This window comes from Puma concolor, chromosome C2, assembly GCF_028749965.1.
Source record: "Puma concolor isolate L17-30 chromosome C2, mPumCon1.1.hap2, whole genome shotgun sequence".
Classification (NCBI taxonomy): Eukaryota; Metazoa; Chordata; class Mammalia; order Carnivora; family Felidae; genus Puma; species Puma concolor.
In genome coordinates, this window is record NC_141675.1 from 116,477,053 (window position 1) to 116,482,681 (window position 5,629).

Sequence of the window (5,629 nt, forward strand, 5' to 3'; positions counted from 1 at the left end):
TTTATCTTCTTTTGCCTCAATTCCAAGGTTTTTGTTTTTACCAATAATAAACTCTCTTCTGTCCCAACTATACATACCATCATCTTGATAATATTTGTCCTCTATATTTTATATAAAAACAATTTGGCTTATGACTCATTTGTAAACTCCATAACTTTAGATTTTCTGGTACATGTAACAAATATACTTTCTTCAGCCATAACATTTTATTAAAATTTTATAAGCAGAATATTTTGGAGTGAGAGTTTGCTTAATTTCTGTACTCACTGTAATATTTGGGGAAAGTAGGTATTGTCAGGATCAAGAAAAAAACATAGTATATATGTGAGAGACAGTGTTGAATAAAGCAGTGGCCTCACTCTTACGAGAATGGCTTAAATCCTAAGTGGTTGCCCCAACCTTCTTTTTTAAAAATATAAGGAAACCAAAAATTAAAAAATACTTTAGAATAGCTGCATTTTCACCCCTCAACTCAAAATTTATCAATATATTTAATGGCCAGTAGATTTGATATTATACTATGTGTTCGATTTCTCAGGAAAGCCCACTCCCATGTAGATGGCTAAGTCCCATGCAGAGATATTCTGATTCTTTCTGTCTAGGTCTATAGTTTTCTATTCTAAGTGCACACCAGAAATACCTCCAAAAGTGGACCTTGAACAGTAATGTTAAGGAGCAGAGAGAGTGGGGAGGCTGTGCCCAGCTCCTGCTCTCACAGCTGCTGCAGGACACTGAGCTCCATAGAGACCGCGCTGGGCCCCACAGGACTCTGTGCCTTGCTGAGAAAAATAATTAAACATGGACAAAGGAGATCCTAAGAAGCCAAAAGGCAGAATGTGCATTCTTTGTGCAAACTCGTTGACAGGAGCACAAGAAGAAGCATCCAGAGGTGCCTGGGTGGCTCAGTCAGTTGAGCATTCGACTTGATTTCTGCTCACATCATGATTCCAGGGTCATGGAATGGGGCCCCAAGCTCAGTGTGGAGCCTGCTTAAGATGATTCTCTGATTCATATTCATTCTCTCTCTCTCTCTCTCTCTGCCTCTCTCCCCAACTTGTGCTCTCACTTTCTAAAGAAAAGAAAAAAGAAAAAGCATCCAATTGCTTCAGTCAACTTCTCCGAGTTTTCTAAGAAGGGCCTAGAGGGTGAAGACCATGTCTGCTCAAAAGACAGAAAAATTTGAAGACATAGCAAAGGCAGACAAGGCCTGTTATGAAAGAGTAAATGAAAACTTATATCCTCTCTAAAGGGGAAACAAGTTAAAGGATCCCAATGCACCTAAGAGGCCCCTTTGGCCTTTCTCTTATTCTCTTCTAAGTCTCACCCCCAAATCAAAGGAGAACGTTCAGGCCTCTCTATTGGTGATGTTGCAAAGAAACTGGGAGAGATGTGGAATAACTCTGACCCAGATGACAAGCAGCCTCACGAAGGCTGCTGAGCTGAAGGAGACATAGGAAAAGGGTATTGTTGCCTACGGAGCCAAAGGAAAGCCTGATGTGGCAAAAAAAAAAAAAAAAAAAAAAAGGTGTCGTCAAGGCTGAAAAAAAGCAAGAAAAAGAGAGGAGGAAGACAAGGAAGATGAAGGGGTTGAAGAGGAGGAGGAAGATGAAGAAAATGAAGATGAAGAAGATAACGATGAATAAACTGGTTTTAGCACAGCTCTTTTTCTGGTCTATACAGTATGTAACTCCCCTTTACATAACTCCTTTTAAAGAAAAAAAAAAATTGAAATGTATGGTTGCGTAAGATTTGCTTTTAAACTGTACAGTGTCTTTTTTTTTGTAGTTAGCACACTACCAAATGTGTATTTAGATAGCCCTGTCCTCGCTATTTTCAGTAGCCACTAACCTTGCCTGGGACAATGTAGGGGTTGGAAATTGGCATGAAAATTTAAAACAGGTTCTTATTGGTGCATAGAACAAATTAGTTGTATATGGAGATGAAGGATTTTTTCATCTTCACTTGTCTCTGACGCAGCTTACACGAAATAATTAGCGTTCTGTTAACTGAATAGCACTCTGTAATTGCAAAAAAAAAAAAAGGAAAGAAAAAGTTGCAGCTGTTTTGTTGACATTCTGAATGCTTTTAAGTAAATGCAATTTTTTTAATTAAAAAAAGAGTATATCATAAAGTATGGTTTTTAGATTAGCAGTTTTAACATCACGTGAGAATTTGTTCAATATATGCAAATTCTTGGGCCCCACCTCACACCTAACCAGAAACTCTGGGGATAGAGTAATCTGTTTTAAAAACTCTCCAAATGTTTGTGATAAACACAAAAATGTGAAAATCACCAAGATAAACAGTTCTTATTATGTTCCCTCATCCCTTACTCCAGGCTGAAACCCTCAGGAATAAGATCTTTCATGTAAAGTATTAATAAACATCTATAGCCACATGATATAGTTATTAGCAGAATGGTTTTTGGAACTGTTCTGGCATATTCCAGAATTTTCCAAATGATTTAATTTCCCTTACCACATTCTTACCTCCATAAGATGGGGATATTCATATCTATCTCCTAGAGTTGTCATAAGGTCCAAAAAGGTAGTATTTTTAAGCCCTTAGTAGAGTGATCTAACAAACAAAATTAATAAAATGATAGCTATTGATGGTATTATTATAGATTTGGGTACATGTATACTTTATTGTTAATATAAAAATATTCTCACAATTATTATTATTGAATCTATTTTGGGTTTGGCATTCAGCTGACATTAGATATTCTTAGCTTATCAAATAATATTTATTATTGTATTTCTCTTTGTGTTGAGGAGATGATCTTATCTAATTTTTATAATTTCTTTTTTTCCATTTTATAAGTTTTTAGATAGGTAAAACCATGCTTTTAAAAGTTTAAAGCAACAATCCTAGAAAGCATAGTTTATTTGGTCATCAGAATTTATGTGTGTAGACATGCAGATATAACCAAAATAAACTATATAATATTAAATGAGATTTATTTTATTATTTTGTACTATATAGTCTCTATATTTATTTCTATTATATTTAAGTAAGATATTCTACCACCATCCCCCACATAATTAATATAAATAGTATGAAGAATCCTGATTAAGCATAATATAATTTAGCAAAAATATTCAACTACAAATTATAAAAATATTTTCCATTAAAAATAATGAAATCTTGCCAAGTGCAATGATGTGGATGGAGCTAGAGTGTGTTATGCTAAGCACAATAAGTCAGAGAAAGACAAATACCATATGATTTCACTCATATGTGGAATTTAAGAAACAAAACTGATGAACATAAGGGAAAGGAAAAAAGAAAGGGGGGGAAACAAACCATAAGAGACTCTTAACTATAGAGAACAAACTGAGGGTTGCTGGAGGCAGGTGGGTGAGACAATGGGCTAAATAGGTCATGGGTATTAAGGAGGGTACTTGTTATGATGAGCACTGGGCATTGTTTGAAAATGATCAATGAATGAATGACTGAATCACTAAATTCTACTTCTTAAACCACTATTACATTATATTTTAACTAACTAGAATTTAAATAAAAAATAGAAAAGTAAATAAATCAATGAAAACACTGCCCAGTACGACAGAGTTGGTGTTCTCTTCTGTTTTCCCACAGCTTCTCATAATGCAACAGTTATTACATTGCATTATAATTATTTATGTTTTTATCCTTCCCTCTTACCAAAATATGAGTTATTCTAGCATACAAGCTATTCACCCTGTCTAGTGTAAAATGCATGTTGAATGTTAGCACAGTTCAATAACAAAACCACTGTGTCTGTGTTTTTATATTACTGCTCAGCTCAAAGACAGAAACATTATTCCTGGTTTAAATGGTTACCAATGGTGTTAACTTTTTTTTTTTATTGTTTTATATATTAGAATTTGTTTTCTCCAAGAAGGCATATAATTAAAAACATCTAATAAAAGAAAAACAACGTCTACAAAAGAACACATTTTCAGGGTGCCTGGGTGGCTCAGTCGGTTGAGCGTCCGACTTCAGCTCAGGTCATGATCTCACAGCTCGTGAGTTCAAGCCCCAAGTCAGGCTCTGTGCTGACAACTCAGATCCTGGAGCCTGCTTCAGATTCTGTGTCTCCCTCTTTCTTTCTGCCCATCCCCCACCCCCCACGCACACTCTCTCTCAAAAATAAACATTACAAAAATAATTAAAAGAACAAATTTTCAACATAGGGAGAGGATTTCAAACTTCCATGTTTGAAATACTGTTTTTCTTGTGAATTATATATCAAATCTTTATTAAAGCATTACTGCCTTGATTATGCAAGGTCATATTGATTTGCTCACACAATCTTTTACTCAGATTCAAGTTATTATAATTAGCATGAAAGTATTGATTACAAGCTTTCTTTTGTAGTCAGATAAATTTGCCTTTTCCTTAATGCCTTCAAAACTGTATTAAAGGATTTTGCAAGCCGTGACATGTTAAATATGTGTCAATTTCCATAACTTGATCTTGAATTGTAGTCAACTTTTCTGTGTTAAACACAAACAAGGAAATTCACCTAATTGTTGTAAACTCATTGTTACATTTCCATTTACCGACTTAAGTCAAATAAACGCATATATTTAAGAGTATTCAGAATCTGTTGCCTGTAGTCATTTAAACTTTTTGCAAAAACCTAATCCTCATATTTATTTCTTTCGTGATTACTCATGAGATGGGGGAAAAAAATGACCTTTTCTGGCTGACTGCCCATTGAATTCTGCACTCAGACACTGAAGGCAGCTTTGATTGTGTTTTGATGTTTTCACCAACCTATTACTGTATTGACTTGATGGCAGCCAAAACATACATTTGTGATCTCATTTTTCTCCAGCAGTTTTTTCCACTCAATCAGACATGTACACAAATATCCAGAGGACAGAAGAATGCTTTTAACTGAAGCAAATCTCTCAGGAATAGTATCATGCAAGAGCCTCTTTGAAAGACTGCAGTTTGCTGTTTGTGCCAAACATTCCTTTCCCTCTTAGAGAATCCCACTGAAATTAATGCCCAAAAGAAAAGATGCATTATAAACAAATGATTCTACTTTGCCGAATGTCCTCATACTGCTGAAGATTGAGTAGTAATTATATATTTTTTTTGATAAAGACCAAAAGATTTTTGCCATCTATTTTCTGTGACCAAGTATTAATGTGCTGCAGCTGTCACTTTGAATGAGCATTAAGGAATATTTCTCGCTGATGTCACGGGAGTGCAAAAATGGGCCTTTTTCAGAGACAGACTTCAAATCAGAGTTATCTTTCCCTGGTTCTCCTTTGCAGTTCACTACTACAATACTACATTACTTCTGATGCTAAAAGAATTAAATTATAGCAAAAATCTACATGTTATTATTGTTAAAAATGACTTTAGAATTCTTTTTTGATTATGTCCTTTCAGTTACAGAAATCATTTAAGAAAGTTTAAACTTTCACTTTATATAGTAAGGCTCAATATTGCACATCAAATAGTATTTTTCACTGATAATGCACTATATTCATATTTGGCACCAAAAGACTTCAAAATAAATAAATCAGTCTTCAAAACATTAAAGTTTTCTACCATAATGGAAATTCAAAAAATATGCTTAGCATTTACATTAACATTTAGAGTATGCATCTAATTACACAATGTGACC

The 5,629-nt window shown here is 34.4% G+C and overlaps 1 pseudogene; it reads left to right on the top strand.

Annotated features, from left to right (window-relative positions):
- The first annotated feature begins 798 nt into the window (after positions 1–798).
- LOC112849826 (high mobility group protein B1-like) lies at positions 799–1,643 on the top strand (annotated as a pseudogene).
- The last annotated feature ends 3,986 nt before the right edge of the window (positions 1,644–5,629 follow it).